The 16,963-nt window shown below is 36.5% G+C and overlaps 1 protein-coding gene across 1 annotated transcript in view; it reads left to right on the top strand.

Moving 5' to 3' along the window:
* Positions 1–14,655, top strand: part of LOC103792108 (uncharacterized) — a 342,458-nt gene extending 327,803 nt beyond the window's left edge. The window contains exon 10 of the mRNA XM_078367502.1: positions 5,416–14,655. The gene's annotated coding sequence lies outside the window, so the exon portion shown is untranslated. The remainder of the gene's footprint in view (positions 1–5,415) is intronic.
* Positions 14,656–16,963: the final 2,308 nt, after the last annotated feature.

Here is a 16,963-nt window from a genome sequence, read left to right on the forward strand (position 1 = left end):
AACTCAGTACTTTTAATCTGTGCTGTCCAATAATGTGGCCACTAGACACATGCTCCTCTTTGAGGACTTAAAATTTGGCTAATCAAAATTGACATAGGATGTAAATATAAAATACATATGAGAGTTTAATGACTTTACATGAAAAAAGAACATACATCTTTTTAGTAGTTGTTATAGTCATTGCATGTTGAAATAATATTTTAACAATTTAGGTTAAAATATATTGTTTAAATTAACTTTTTTGTTTCTTTTTACTTTTATTTCTTGTGGCTATGAGAAAATTAAAAACTATGTATCAATTCATCTGACATTTCTTTCGGACATCACAACTTGACAATTCCTTTAGAAATCTCTATTGAATGAGGTTCTCTGGGTCTTCTGGGATGACATTTGTCTGTCTCCCACTCCTCCCAGGAGGGCCCTGGGCACACGAGGAGAGCCCAGTTGAAACATCTTCATGGTGGCAGGTCTTGACCTGATTTTTATTTTGCATCTTTTAATATCCTTTTTCCCACCTGGTTGCTGCTCACCTTAATGACATTTGAGCTGATGGTAGAACATTTCTGTCCCGCTCCTGAGTGGTTCTCCGTGTTTCTCTTTGTCCCACTCCTGAGGTGTTCTCCGTGTTTCTCTTCTGAATTTCAGCTCTTCACTCTGCAGGGGAGAATTTCCATGTTGGGAAATGACTGGCTTTTTCTTCACATTTCTTCATTGAATAAATCAGTGAGAGTTGGTGAAGTGAGATTTTTAGCAGGCTCATTTTGATTTCTCTCACCAGTCCATGCCTTCAATCTAGTGCTAGTTGTGGAACAATAGAAGTTAAACTATGTTGTTTTATCACTTTTTTTCCCTTATTTATAATTTGGATTAGTATTCAAAAAAGAAAGAAAGAAGGAAGGAAGGAAATAAAGAAAAAGAAAGAAGAATGAAAGGAAAGAAGGAAGAAAGAAAGAAAAAGAAAAAAGAAAGAAAGAAGGAAAGAAAGAAAGAGATACAATTTAATGAGCCACCCAAAATCCTTGCAGTGGCTGAAGCTTGTGACTCTTACAGATGTTGATTTGGGCTGTCTCTGGCTGGAACTCTGAGGGCATTTCTGGCTTACTTGGCCTCACTTGGGTACCCACTGGCTGTAAATCCTGACTCTTTACACCATCCCCTTGCAGCTCACTAGTCTGGGGGTCCTGTCCACCACTCTGTTGATGAGTCTCTGTCACCTTTTCTGGCAGGAACCTTGATGGCCACTGGATCTTCCCTTGACATGGGCCCCTTGAGGAATGAGGGAGTCTCAAGGAACTACGCAGCTGTATCTCTCTGTGTGACCCCTCTGCCCTGTCTGAGGTGTCTTTGCCCAGCTGGCAGAGATACATAGCAAGTCTTTCTGTGCTGCCCCTGCCTGTGTAGCCAAATGGTGATGAAGTTGGCAGTATTTGCAATGGTTAAGTACACAGCTTCAGAAACTAGATTGCTTGGATTGGTCCTGGCTATGCCTCTGACCATGTGATATAAGGTGCATTTATTACCATCTCTTTATCTCCCTCTTCATTCGAAAGTGTAGTCAATAATAGCAACTTTTACTGGGTTATTGTGAGAATTAACTCAATAGATGGAGTCAAAACACGAGAGAGTCTTACACATTGTTGCTCAGATAATGGCCGTGATAATAATGACAATGATAATGATCATCTTGGCTTTGTTTTCTACTGAACAGTAAACCTCATGCCCTCACCGTCTGCCTTGAGTAGAAAGGTGGTTTTCTCTACATTACAGGAGACCGCTCCTTTGATTAGAACAGAGAGATAAAGGGATTTAGCAAATATCCTTTCTCCACAACTTGACTATAACAAAACCTAATTTAAAGGGGCCAATGCAAGTGCTTGGGTGAAAACATCGCCCACCTTTAACAAGCATTACCTAATTTAATTGTTCCGGAATTTTACAAAATAAGCCATACACATTTTTACTTGTATTTATCTTTTATAGTTCAGAAAGTAGAAACTTTATTCATTCATTTATTCTTTAATTCACTCAGTAATTCTGACTCAGGGCCACTGAGGAATATAGCAAAAGTCTCATTTTTTTTTTTTTATTGACCTAAACTTACTATACACCTTGAACAAACCTATGTAATTCTGGTTGGTCAAACTTCAGACCAGAACTCCCCCCATGGATTGGGGGTACTAGGTGGAGTTTGTTTCCCTCCAGATCAAATGAACAAAGTAGAGTTGGAGCAAGTTCCAAAAAGAAAAACAGAATTAAGAAATGGATACTGAATACTGAGGAAATTAATGGTTTCAGTCCTTGATAGACAGGAACCAAAAAGAAATGACTCTAGTTCTCATATTTCACATGAACTGTAGTCTAAGAGAATAAACCATATTAAAAATAATTATAGTAATTAATGCATAATTATAAATTATGATACTACTTTGAAAGAAACACTCATGGTTTTATTGGAATGTAGAACAAAGACTCCTGCTTTATGTGGAGTGGGCCAGTCGGGAAAAGCCCTATTAGGTAAAGCTGGGAACTGAGGCACATCCAGTATTAGTTGAATGAATAAGATCAGAGAGATGATTCCAGGCAGAGGAACATCATGTGTAAAGGCCCTGAGTCCCGAAAAGCTTGGTGCTTTTGAAGAAGTGAAAGTCAAGACAATATCTTGGTGCACTGTAAACACGGCAGGGAATCTAACGGGATAAAACTAAGGAGAAAATGAGAGGCCAGACCATGCAGGAAATTACAGTCTGTGGTAAGGAGTTTGAATTTATTCTAAGAACAATGAGAAAACATTTAAGGGTTTGATAGAATGCATGTTTTATCACCTCTCTAAATCCTGGTTTCGCTATCTGTAAAATAACATTTATTATAAAATATATAATAATATTAATGTCTTTGAAAAATGATCACATAAGATAATGCATGAATAATCACTCTGAAAGCTGTAAAGTGCTATTCAGGTATAAATTAATCTTGCCACTATGGCTACTGCTCAAAAACCTTCAATGATTCTCTGACATCATTAGTATAAGAATTTCCATCAATGTGTTTAAAGTCTTACATCTGCTGGCCCCATCTAACAGTAAAAACATTTATATTATGGTCTGCCCCAATATATTATCTCTGCTCTTCTTTCCATTTTATCACCTGTTCCTACATCTGGCCTTTGTTCCTGATAGATAACAGTTTATTAGAAGCACCTTTATTACTTTTCTCTACCCACCCTAATTCAAGACATATCCATGCTTGTATTAGAGCTCTCTTGGCTGCATGGGATACAAGCACTTCAAACTGGATTAGTTTCTAAAAAAGAATTTGTGAATGGTGAAAGTGAAAAGTCCATGGAGATGTCTAGTTCCTTCAGGCATGAGTTTAAGAGCTCAGGAAATCACACAGGAATTCGTGTCTTGGGTGTCTATCCGTGGGTTTCTCCCATGAATTGTCAGAATGATCATCACAGTTCTAGACTTCATCCTACCAGCTTAGCTCCTCCAGTAGAAAGGAGGTTTCTTTTTGCCAAGTCATTTAGCAAAAGTCTCTCTCTCTCTCTTTTTTTTTTTTAACTGACCTAAACTCATTATATACCTTGAATAAACCTGTATAATTCTGATTGGCCAAACCTCAGACCAAAACTCACCCTATGTATTGGGGGTAGTAGATGGGGGTTCCTTTCCCTCTAAATCAAATTAACAAAGTGGGATTGGGACAAATTCCAAAAAGAAAAGCAGAATTAGGAAATGGATACTGAGAAGGCAAAATCAAAACAAAACAAAATGAGAAAGTCCACCCAGATAGCCATCATAGTGATATAGCTCATCTCCCTCATCCTCCAGTCTTCCATGAGGCCTGCCTCTGTGACTTCAGGCAATAATTATCTTTTTCCTTCTACTCTTCTTCATACTTGGTCTCTGGAACGTACATTTTGGCTTTTGAATATTCCACTCTGCACTTTATTACAATTATAAAATTTTTACTGCTTGATTAGACTTTGGTGGTAATCTAGTCCTAGAGATGTGAAAGCCCAGAAGGAAAAATTATAAATTAGGGGTGATTTTGGGGATACTTCTTAAGGACTTTTTGGTTATTTTGGGGGGGTGGGGGGAAGGTACAAAAATTCTTTTAAAACTAACTGAGCATTTCTAAATTCCAGAAATGTTTTATTATTTTTCTCATCCATAAAATCTGAGTATGTTAGTTATGACAATTTTATGAGTAAACTAAGGAATGCATGATGTAATTTTAAAATTTTAGACCAATAATACGTCCTTTGATCTGGAAAGTATGCATGCATTTCTTCCCTCACCTTATGTATGTATGTATGTACATGTAAATGTGTATATGTAATATATTTTTGCCCTTAAACTTTTCCAACATTCTGATTTTACAGATGGAAAAAGAACAATGAGATGTACACACCTGAGTGTTAGTACCTGCTCCAACACTAAGTAATTCTTAGTTTCTTAGCAACGTCTTTACTCTCTGAGCCTTGGTGCTCAAATTTGCAAAGTGGAGCTAATGAAACCTATTATTCTATAGGGAGATTATAAAATTTAAATGAAGTAGTGCATATAAAACACCAAAGAAAATTTCTAGCATATAATAAATTTATTTATTTATTATTGTATTCACTAAATAGTTGTCTAAGGGCTTACTGTGGAACTGGATATTATTCCAAGCACTGTGAATGCATAGGTGAATAGTATAAAAACTTCTGCCCTTATCATGCTCACTTCATCATGAGAAATTTACCAGCAAATGTTATTTTCCAATTTCTAGCACATTTTCCCAATATTGCATGATTCTTTAGTGCTCCTAGGACCAAAACCTAGCATTAGGACCTAGTTATACTGAATTTCAGGCAAGTAAATGTTTTATTTTTTACTGACAAATTAAAGTTAATGTTAATTTAACTTTAGTTAACAAATTAATTTCACATGTATCCTAAGTCAGTTGTTTGAAGGGTATCATCATAATTTGGGGGGACTCAAAGCTATAGAGAAAAACTAGCTGAGTGGAGAGATCTTTACTAGAATTTAGAGCACCTACTCACTAACTATTGCATCTCGCCTACTCCCAGCTAACTATGGGAGCCTTTTCTTTCTTCCCTTTTTTTTTCTTATCATCAGAACCTGCCATTCTGGGCTTCCATTTTTGTCAACTTTAATTAAATTTAAATTTTAAATTAAATTGGTACAAATTTTAAATTAAAGTGGTACAAATATGGGTCACTGCAGCCTGGACCTCCTGGGTTTAAGCAATTCCCCCCCTCAGCCTCCCAAGTAACTGAGACCACAGGCAGTTTGACTAAACATATGCAGATCTAACATGAATGTTTATAATTACAAAACCTATCTTTCAATATTCATGAGTTTATGTGTTCCTTTATATAATAGTTATCAAACTGCCTTTTCTATGCAGGGGAATGTGGTAGACATTTGAATAACAGAGAAGAGAAAAAGCACGATTTCAACCTTCTTAGAGTATACATATTAATTAAGGATATGAAAAGGTATGTAATAAACGATAGTATAATGTGAAAAATGCTATAGTATAGATATCAAGAAAAAACTATTCTGTTGAAACAAAAACTGGACTTAGTTCCATTTGGAAGGATGGTAGGAAAAGACGTGATAGAGGAGATGACAGTCAGTGTTAGACTTCAAAGCACATTGATAAAGTTTTGACAGATAAAGATTTGGGGACAGAGAGTCTAGTAAAAGACAGCAATGGAGCATATGACGTCTTACAGTAATGGCTAGTGTTTAGTTTCATCAGATAATGTTGTATTTTATGATGAGTGGTTGACATCAAGTTAGAAATGTAAGCTGAAATCTGTAGAGAGTTTAGAATATCAAACTTAGGAATTTGAGATTTATTTAGTAGGCAGTGGTTAAGTGTTAAAATATTTTAGGTAGAGAAGCATCATGGTTAATCTAATATGAAGAAACAGAATTCTGATGGTGAAGCTGTAGATGAACGAAAGGACAGTCATGTGAAACCTCAATGAGGAAGCAATAAAGGTCTCGAGTAGAGCAGTGAGAATTCAAATGAGGAAGTAAATTAATAATACAATTAAGAAAAACTTGATAAGCCTTAGTAACCAATTGGGTATAAGGGCAAGGGATTGGGGGAAGCTACAGATAAATATGCTATTTCTATCTTAAGCGATACACATCACTAATTACACAGGGAGAGAGAAGCAAAAACTTTGCAAGGAAAACGAAGAGTTCTGGTTTGGAACTGTTGAGTATAGATCTATTGAATTGCTTCAATGTGACATCTAGCTGGATGAATCTGATATATGTTTGGACAATAAGGTTTTAAAGCTGGGAAGGGGCCTTTGATGCAGATATAGATTTGGAAACCACAAAAATATGAAAGAGAGTTGAAATCAAAGATCACAGTGAGAGTTCAGCTTGATAAGCTGACAGGTTCCAGGATACATCTATTGAAGGAAAAGTCCTAAGAAGTTTATTGTAAACTTTATGCCCATAGTTTCTTCTAAATTACCTTTAGTACAGTGCTGAAGAGGAAAAGGAGTACAGCTTTTAATATCAATATATCCATCTATGATGATAAATTATGATTTTAGGTAAGTAATTGCAATTTGTCCCACATGGAGGTGTTAAACAATAGTCCTGGACATCCCCAAGCTATGCATTTTGATCCGCTGAAAGTCCCCATACTAGATTCTCCTTTGTAAAGATGTATAATTGCAACCCCTTTAGCCTGGAATGCCATGAGTTTTCTTCATGTTGCTATAGAAAGTGAAGCTGCCCTTCAAATACAGAATTGACTTATTGATTAACATTGAGAGTGACTAGCATAGTGCCCTACACATAGCAAATATTCAATCAAGTTTTGGCACATGGACGGTTACTATACTATGAATGACGTAGTATTTGTAATGCAGGAATATTGGGTAGAAACCAGGCTATCTGGCAGTAGGCTAAGTCTCAGCCTAATTTCAGGCAAGAGTAAGGAGGTTCCTGAGCCTCAGCTTTCTCATTTTCTAAGGTAGGAGTGGGAGTCTGCTTCTGAGGTTCCTCCACACTCTCCCAGGCAAGGGTTCTATGCCAGTTAATGGAATGAGCAGATGAGCACTGCCTTCATGTTTTCTAGGTGGCTCACTAAGTTTTATCAAATTTTTTTTCCCAGAGAGTATAGTAGAGAGAATTGAAGACTTTACCTCCCACCCAAAACAACTTAGAGTATCACAAATTTTGAAAACATTAACTGTATGGTAGCCAAAATATCTAAGCTAAAGACCTTTTTTTAGGGAAAGATGATGCAATTGGAAAAGAACACAGAAGCAACTCTGCTTTTTGCTTCCAGGATGGTTCCACTTCCCACCTTGCTTACCACTCTTTTTTATTGGAAAAAATATGTTCTGTCCTCAAGGAGAGAACATATTTTTTCCCAGGACTGACCTTCAATCACAGAAACACATCCATCAATATGATCTAATTATTCCTTCTTTAGGGACACTAGGAGCCAGAGATATCCAATCTTCTCAGCTTTCAATGAGCACGAGAAGAAATTGTGAGTTCTTCTTCCATCCAGTTGTGTAGTGTGTTTGCAAAGTCCCCATCCTGACATTGTGCCCAAGGGGGATTGCTTGGTGTCATCCTGGAGAGGCACAGACAAATGGATTGCCACAACTTGGGGTTCTGGGGTAAGTAGTGAACTCTGTGGTCAGTAATCAAATGATTATTGAGAAGGGGAGGTGCGTAGAGGAAGAAATAATAACAACATTGTGAAAGGGCTGGGTAGACAAAGTCTGGACAAATATATCAAGATGGGGTCAAGTCCTGAGGCCAGGACATTCTGAATTCCTACTGGGATAATATGGAGGGCAGGTTGGGTTTACTCAAAGTGCCTGTAATGGGATGATAGTTTCATAATCCTTATTTTTTATGCCATAGGATAAGCACATACTCAAATCAAAAGGGGAACTGACAAGGGCAAAGGCATGGCTTCATCTAGATAGCTCAGACTATATTATTAGTGCTTATTTGATGATGTCTGCCTCCTGCCTCCTTTTATATTGGTTTTCTCAATACCCGGTTCATCTAATGGTGCAAGATGGCTCCAAGCCTTGTATCCTCTTAGCAATAGGACTGGAAGAGATAACTGTTTTCTTGGAGTAGCCACAGCATTTCAGAGGCTCTAACCTGGTCATAAATCCATGTCTGAATCAGGCATGAGATAGGCTGATTGGTTCAAGCCAATAGGCATTCATTTCTTGAAACAAATTCAGTCCACCTTAAATACATTGGCTAAAATTCAATGAGCATAAATTCTCAAAGGTAAAAAAGTAGAAAGGACATAGGGAAGGTGACTAAGAAACACCCACTGCGATTCATCCATCAATCTAATTGATCTAATTTTTATTTTGCAAGAATGCTGATGGTAGGCAGAAATTAGATTTCTTTCTTTTTTATTCCTCCTAGTTTAAGATGGAGGCAAATACAGGTAGCTGCAGGAGTCAAGACAAAATGGCTGGGCAGACTCAAGTTTATAGCAGGAAAACAACAAACCAAATTACCTGGCAATTTGAAATGCTAGAGACAGAGTTGCTGGTGATTTGAAATGCTAGAGCTAGAGTTCACTGTGACATTTTATCGAATACTCAAAGCTTTGTGAGTCCTTTGGCCCCTATCCAAGATTGCATTTTATTTTCCTGAATTATCTTAGCTTCTAGAAAGGAATAATTGGCCCCAAATTTTATTTTTCAGCTGATCCCAATAACAATGATACTTGATATAGTTCGGCTTCTTGGCTTTGTTTCAAACCATCAGCCTCCCATAAACACATTTTTGTCTATGAAACAAAATCAGTTTTGCCCTCTGAATTTTTTTGAAAGTTGAAAGTTCTCATCTCTGGATATTTTATATTCAGCTTCCAGATGTGCAAATACAATGTCAGACTCGTTCTATGCCCCCATTATAATCAGACTTCCTGTTTTGGTAACTTTCTGCTTATACAAAGAGGAACAGGTAGCATCTTGAAGTAAATTCACTGCAACCAACTGGAATGAAGGCTTCCAGGTGCAGCAGCTGACAACTCTAACTCAATGGAGAAAATGACAGCATCTGCAGCTTGGAGAGTTACCCCATAAATCTGTTGTCCCACTTTTGGTATACAGATTTTAATGTAGACTTGATATATTAGACATTTTTTGAGCTACTGTGAAATTAAGCATGGACTGAAATGTCTTGCATATGCAAATTAATGTCTGGACAACCAATTATGTACTTAGTGAAAAAATCTCAAATATGGTGAAATACTTCCTTAAGTCAAGAGAACTTGCTTCTAGTTCGTGAGTTGGCCCTGAGCAGCTGTGTGACTTTGGACAATGTACTTGTAGGGCTTCATTTTCTTCACTTATGAAATAAAGGGCTACTTGAAGGACTTCCAGTTCTAGTAATCTATTCTGTTTCTGCTTCTGTACCAAGCTAAAGAAAAAAGAAGATAGAAATAATACAATCAAATTAGTGCAGAATTTCTTCAACACTCTATTATTATAAAACATTTTTTAAAAGTTGCAACAAAATGGAGAAAAAAGATTTACTAATTCTTTATTTTAACTCAGTTGCCTAATTTCATTTAGGGACCTCTAATGGCATTTACTTAGACCTAACTAGCTAAATTATGTAGATGTTTAATTCCATTTCAGAAGATCTCAAGGTTTTTATTCTGCATCAGCAGAGCTGAGGGGTAGAATGTACTAATCCTGTTTTACTCTGGAAGTGCCTTTTTGATGGCTGGCTAGCTTACTCTATAAGGATACATCAGAACCGCAGGGAGCAGGAGCTATGTTGAATATTGAGCTGTGTACCCAGAACATGTTGACTGCCTAATTTATAGGGTTCAGTGCAAACTGAAAATACAGAAACTCTTATTTTAAAATTTAAATTTCAGTACAGCAGCAAAAGCAGAGCATTGAAACAAACATGATCCCCTTTAAGCCCAGGACCATGTGTGATGGCAGAGACCATGTGCCAGTGAAGCAGGTGCCCCCCAGATTTCCTCTTCAATGGAGGAACTTGTTGCCCTAGCTTAAAGAAATGCTGTCAGGGATGAGCCTTCAGCTACCAGCCCACAAGGACTAGCCTCAGTAGAGCCACTTGCTCAAGGTCACACAACTTTGGACAGGAGGATCATATCCAACTGATTGGCATAGAGAAAAAGGACCATTCATTTTAGCCCCATGTGCAACAGCTTTATGGGTCATTTCAACTCCAGACCTTCTCATGGGTCCACTGAGGCTCTTGGGTCTGTGTCACAGTGTATGAGCTTACTTCACCCAGTTCTGCTTCACAACCTCCTCCACAGGTTTTGCTCCCAAGAGATGCCCTGCACTCTAAACTCTGTCTCAGAGTCTGTTTCTAGAGAGCCCAAGCTGGGACAGGACTCTTTAGATATTTATTATTTTTTTTAACGATAAGAACCTTGAAAACAATCCATTTTTAAATTAACATTCATGCAATGAGAAAACATAAAAAGATAAAATAAGAGTACAATTATCCAAATGTTCACACCCAGTAAGGATCAACATTTGTGTTAGCTAAACCTTATCTCAGGCTTCACTCTGTGTTTGTGCCCAAATACGGTGGTCTGATGGCTCCATAGAGAGATAGGTAGAGAGATAAATAAATATAAAGTTAATGTGAGCACTAAGTAATGTTGCATATTGAATCTACACAAGAATTCAAAACAATGTAGGCACATAGTGAGAAGTTTCCAATATCCCTCTCTCTCTCCTTTTTTCCTATATCTGTCTCTCAATTTCAATTATATTCTATCCTTTTCCCTCATTGCAGATATCACTGGCTGTTCACACATGAATGGGCCACATGAGAAAAGTTTACAAAAGCAGAAGACTCAAAGAGAGAAGGGAGGAAAAGGGACTGAGTTCTCATGTAGATGATGCTTTAGTCATGACTCTTTTACCATAAGACATAATAGCAATAGCCCACATGTGTTATTTTTAATAGATATTGATATTTTAAGGCTAAAACTCACTGTGGTCATCAGTGCCATTGGCAAACAAGAAAAGTTAATCACCAGTAAAACCATAATAGAAATAACTATAATTCAGAATTCTCCTTTGCCTGGAAATTTCTTTCACTGAGCTGAATCATAAGAGCACAAGAAAGACCATATGAAATCAGATATTTTGTTACAGGGATTGATACTACCTTAATGTACCAAATTTCTTTTAGAGCCTTATAACTCTAAGAAATATTGGAACTTTTATTTCCTATTAGTAAATCTTCCTTCAAAGTGTTGGGATTGGCTGAAATTGGCATTGTGAATCAAGACTCAGAGAGTTTTTAAGGTTCTTGTTGACAATTTGTGACTATCACAAAAAGCCAGTAGATACCAACAATACCATACATTTTGTCTGAACTAGAAAAAAGATTAAACTACTCAAAAGGAGTATGCATTCATCTTGACTAAGGACATCACTTTGAAGCAAGGCAAACAAAAAATTTTTTTTTCTCACTCAGATGATGTCCTGGGAGAATACTCTTCCAAATTTGTTTAAATATGGGAGTCATGTTTCTTGAGCCCTAAACTAAAAATGCCTTCAGAAAAAAAAAAAAAGTTAGAATTGGAATCATCTGCAAACTAACTTGACAGTTTCTGAGCAAAGCCTTGGAAGGTCTAGGACCACCAGAAATTCAAGTCATAGTAAATGATAAGTGAGCAATGTATTGTACCAATCGAAGCTGTGCATTACAGAATCACATGGAAATAGGGGAGAATACTGGTTCTGCCACAGTTCATCTGCAAAAGAGTGGGCAAGTCACTTAACCTCTATGCACTACAAATTCCTTTTCTATAAGCAATGATAAAGACAACCACAGCAAGTGTGATTGAAAGGGTTGCTTGAGATGATATAAATAAAGCATTGGCACAGAGATAGCATACAACATATGGCACCTTTTATCTTTCATTGAATCATCTCCCAGACTTCTGCCACACAAGGGCAAAAGGGAGAAAAAAACAGAAACAGCAAGACCCACTCCCCGGCCACCAGTTCCCCTTGAGGCCCGCTTCGGGGCCCTCTCCCCCAGTAAATTCACATTTTCCTTCCTCCTGTTACATCTTCCCAATATCTTTTCGATTCCTTGGACCAATCAGAGATGCTGTAGCTCCTTGGGGCTGAGGCACTAACCTCTTTGAGCACCCCACCCCATTCCCCTTTGTAATGTAACTTTTTCCACAGGAGGTATTACTTTTTTATGTTGGTTCTGAGCATTTTGCAGATGCACAGAGAAAATAAAACTAAACTCCTTGTTTAAAAAAAAAAAAGCATAAGACATACGACATTTGAAGCTTGGTAAGCATTTTAAAGATACAAAGACCAATGTGAGATACAAAATGATCCAGGGGAAAATGAGGTCCATAAACCTAGAGGCTTAATAGGCAGGAGAAGGCTTTCAAGCCAAATAAAATTATATATAAGAAAATCATTCATAGAAGGCACAGCACTGCAAAATATTAGCAAGGGCAAGTTTTTGAAATTCAATTATGAAGAAAACAAGCCAACATCATCAAAAGCAATGGCAATGACAGTTTGGACATTAACAAGAGCTTATTATCCATCAGGTGTTTTGCTCTATGCTTGCCATAAATATTTTATATTTATAAGAACAATATAAACACATTATTATTATTATTATTATTATTAATCCTCCTTTACAGACATAGAAACAAAGGCACAGGAAGTTTCAGAAATATGTTCAAAGTCCCACAGGTAACATATGGTAGAGTCATTGGTCTACATGTTTCTGTACCAGTATCAAGCTGTTTTGATTACTAGAACCCTGTAGTATAGTTTGAAGTGGAGTAGCATGATGCTTCCAGCTTTGTTCTTTTTGCTTAGCATTGCCTTGGTTATTCAAGCTCTTTTGTGGGTTTCATATGAATTTGAGAACAGTTTTTTAAAAATTAATTCTGTGAAGAGGGTCATTGATAGTTTGATAAGAATATCATTGAATTTGTAAATTGCTTTTGCTAGTATGGGCATTTTAATAATATGAATTCATCCTATCCATGAGCATGGCATGCTATTTCATTTGTTTGTGTCATCTGATTTTTTTGAGCAGTGTTTTATAATTTTCATTGTAGAGATCTTTCACCTCCATAGTTAGCTATATTTTATTCTTTTCATGGCTATTTTGAATGGAATTGAGTTCTTGATTTGGCCTTTAGCTTGGGTGTTGTTGGTGTATAGGAATGCTATTGATTTTGTGCATTGATTCTGTATCCTGAAATTTTGCTGAAGTTGTTTAACAGAGCAAGGAGCTGTTACACAGAGACTATGGAGTTTTCTCGGTATAGAATCATATTGTATACAAACAGGGATACCTTGACTTCCCCTGTTCCTATTTGAATGCCTTTTATTTCTTTCTCTTGACTGATTGCTTTGGCTAGGACTTGCAATTCTATGTTGAATAGTAATGGTGAGAGGGGTGCATCCTGGTCTTGTGCTGCTCATCATGAGAAATGCTTCCAGCTTTCCCCGTTCAGTATGATGGGGCTATGTATGGGTTTTTCATAGATGGTTCTTATTATTTTGGAGTATATTCTTTCATTTCCCAATTTCTTAAGGGTTTTTAACATGAAGCAGTGTTGAATTTTGTTGAAACCATTTTCTGCAGCTATTGAAATAATCATATGGTTTTTGTCTTTAGTTCTGTTTATGTGATGAATCACATTTATTGATTTATGTATGTTGAACTAATCTTTCAGCCCAGTGACAAAGTCTATTTGATCATGGTAGATAAGCTTTTTGATGTGCTGCTGTATTTATTTTTTGTTGAATATTTTTGCATCTATGTTCATCAAGGATATTAGACTGAAGAATTTTTCATTGTTGTTGTTGTGTCTCTGCCAGATTTTAGTATCAGAATGATGTGGGCTTTATAGAGTATGCTATAGAGGAATCTCTTCTTCTCAATTGTTCAGAGTAGCTTCAGTAGGAATACTACCAGATCTTCTTAATACATCTGGTAGAATTTGGCTGTGAATCCTTCTGTTCCTTGGCAATTTTTGTTGTTGTTGTTCTTGGTAGGCTTTTTTTATTACTGATTAAATTTCAGAGCTCATTATTGGTTTATTAACATATTCAATTTCTTTCTGGCTCAGTCTTGAGAGATTGAGTTTACACATTACCTAGGTAACAAAATAATCTGTATATAAATCCACCATTACACACAGTTTACCTAAATAACAAACCAGCACATCTTCCCCTGGACCCCAAATAAAATTTAATAAAAGTCAAAATGGCAAACACAAGTTGCCGGTTTGAGCAGTCTGATTCCAAAGCCCTAGCCACTTAACGCTTAGCTATTATGTTCTTCCATAGCCCATGGGAAGATATGAACTTCGCAATTATTGTGAAACTGCTTTGAATCCTGGCACTACCAAAAGATAAATGTGTGATTTTTGACCTGTTGTTTCCTTATTTAATAGGGAAAATAAGCATTTCTTTTTTATATTATAGTCATTAGCAGTAGCTACTGTTATTAGTGTTCATATTAATACAGAAAAAATCATTTCTTGTTGATGGTCTTGTCTTTTAAGGAAAAAAGATCACATTTTTCAAGCAGAGAGGATTCTTTTGGTCTAGTACTTTTTCGTTGCTTCCCCACATCTAAAACTTATATATTTATATATACTCCTTTTATTATTATTTGTCTTTTTTAAAAATTTGACTACCTTCAACAATTTTTGATCCCTGCTCTAGTCTCAAACAAAATGACTATGTTGATAAAATCTTAGAGAAAAATAAGATACCTTATTGTTATTCTAATCCCCATTAAAATAAACAAATTATGATCACAATTTAAAATGTTTAGCTCTGTCCTAACTAAGATTGACATGTGTGCCATCAGTGGTATGGGCACAACACTTTGGGAAATGTTGTTTATTTAACGCTTATATGAGGATACTGAGACTCAGGTATTAGGTGCCCCTGGTCACACAACAATTCTTAGCCAAGCTGAAAACTACAACTCCCAGTGGCTCATCATACTATACAAGATGGAAGCTCTATCCTTCAAAGCCAAAGTTGCAGGTCCCTAAGTGAAGCCTGTTTAGAGGATAAGTGTGCATTTTCACACCAGTCCATTCAAGAGGAGCAGTTGAGTACCCCATGTTGTGAAATGTGACTGTAAAACCTTTCCACACCAGTCCCACATTTTCCATCCTGTTAAAAATCACACCAGAATTTCTGCAAACCATACTTTGAATGGTTGTTTGTTTGTTCAAGTTACATACACTTTGGCACTGTACAGAAGAAAGTGTTCTGGATAATGTCTCTAACTTAATAGGGAAAAGTTTTCAACATTCTCACTGAAATATTACTGAGTTGGAAATCCTTTTCTGTTTCTTGTTTGCATCAAGAAAGGCATTGTTTGCTTCTTGATGTTGCAGTAATACCTATACTACTACACATGTTGAGATTATACTCATTCTTGTGGAATGTTCAAGTGTGGTAGTATTTTTCACATTCAGATGAACAGTCACAGTTCTGTTTCCCTTACATACTCTGATCATAGTCTTATAAGGTTTGACAGACCAGTAGCAAGAGTAGTGAAAGAGCTCAGGGTTTGGAAAAGAAAATCAGCTTTGATAATGTACTTAGCTCATTTGTATTAGCTTGTTTTCACACTGGTATAAAAACTACCTGAGACTAGGTAATTTAAATTTATAAAGAAACGAGGTTTAATTGACTCACAGTTATGAATGGCTAGGGAGGCCTCAGGAAACTTACACTCATAGTGGAAGGTGAAGGGGAAGCAAGGGTTTTCTTCATATAGTGGCAGGAGAGAGAAATGAAAGCAGGGAAAATGCCAGACACTCATAAAACCATCAGATCTCATGAGAGCTCACTCACTGTCATGAGAAAATTACGGAGGAAACTACCCCCATGATCCAATCACCTCCCTCCCTCGACATGTGGAGATTACAAGTCCCTCCCTTGACATATGGAGATGACAATTCAAGATGATATTTGGTTAGAGATGCAGAGCCAAACCATATCATCATTTGAACATCAGTTTCTTTGGAAAATGAAGATAATAGTAATGCTTCCTCAATGACACAACAGATGTGTTGTGAACATGATATAAAAATATGTATAAGAAAATCAACTATCAAAGACACAACACTACACAAATATTACCCATGTTGTTATTTTGGAGTTCAATTGTAAATATACCGTCCATTTTAGCACACCTTTAAAGTGTGACAAACTGGATTTATTTAAAAAAATTGTAAGCTTGTAGTCTCAATCATTTTTCTTATAGAAACTATAGAATTGGCTCTCCCAAAATGTTTTTATTGTTTGACTTATTGAGCTTATCCTGAGTGAGAGGCAGAGGGGAATTTCTGGAGAATTCTTTAGTTGCTTATTTTAGAATAATAACTTTGTAAAATTTATTCAACTTTATCTTAGGCTAGTGGGGTACAATTACCACACTTAAAAAATGATGAGAAACTATTCTTTGGAAATTAATTTTAATTTTTGTCAAGTAATTCATATGCATAGCGAAACTAATCAAATATTATTCAAAAGACTATAAATGATATGTAAGAAGAGCTTTGTTTCTCCCTTTCTGCCAACAAGTCCTACCCTAAGAAGTACCTACTTTCTTTTCTTAAAGCCATAATTTCTGGAATTTGTCTCAAAACCTGTAAGTTATATGTTTGTACTTATTGGCCTTGGTAATAATTACAGATATTATCTATTGACTCTGTATTAAGTAAATGTTAAACTCTGTAGTTTAACATTTAGTTCTCTTACAACTAGAGCTCTATTCTCTTCCTGCATTCTCTAAAATAATTGTGGATTGAAGAAGGCTGCAAGTTCTGTGACATACCTTTCATTGAGAGGTAGCATCTGCTCTCCTGCCATTGAACTTGGGCTAGAATGTGAATGTGACTG

This window comes from Callithrix jacchus, chromosome 3, assembly GCF_049354715.1.
Source record: "Callithrix jacchus isolate 240 chromosome 3, calJac240_pri, whole genome shotgun sequence".
NCBI lineage: Eukaryota > Metazoa > Chordata > Mammalia > Primates > Cebidae > Callithrix > Callithrix jacchus.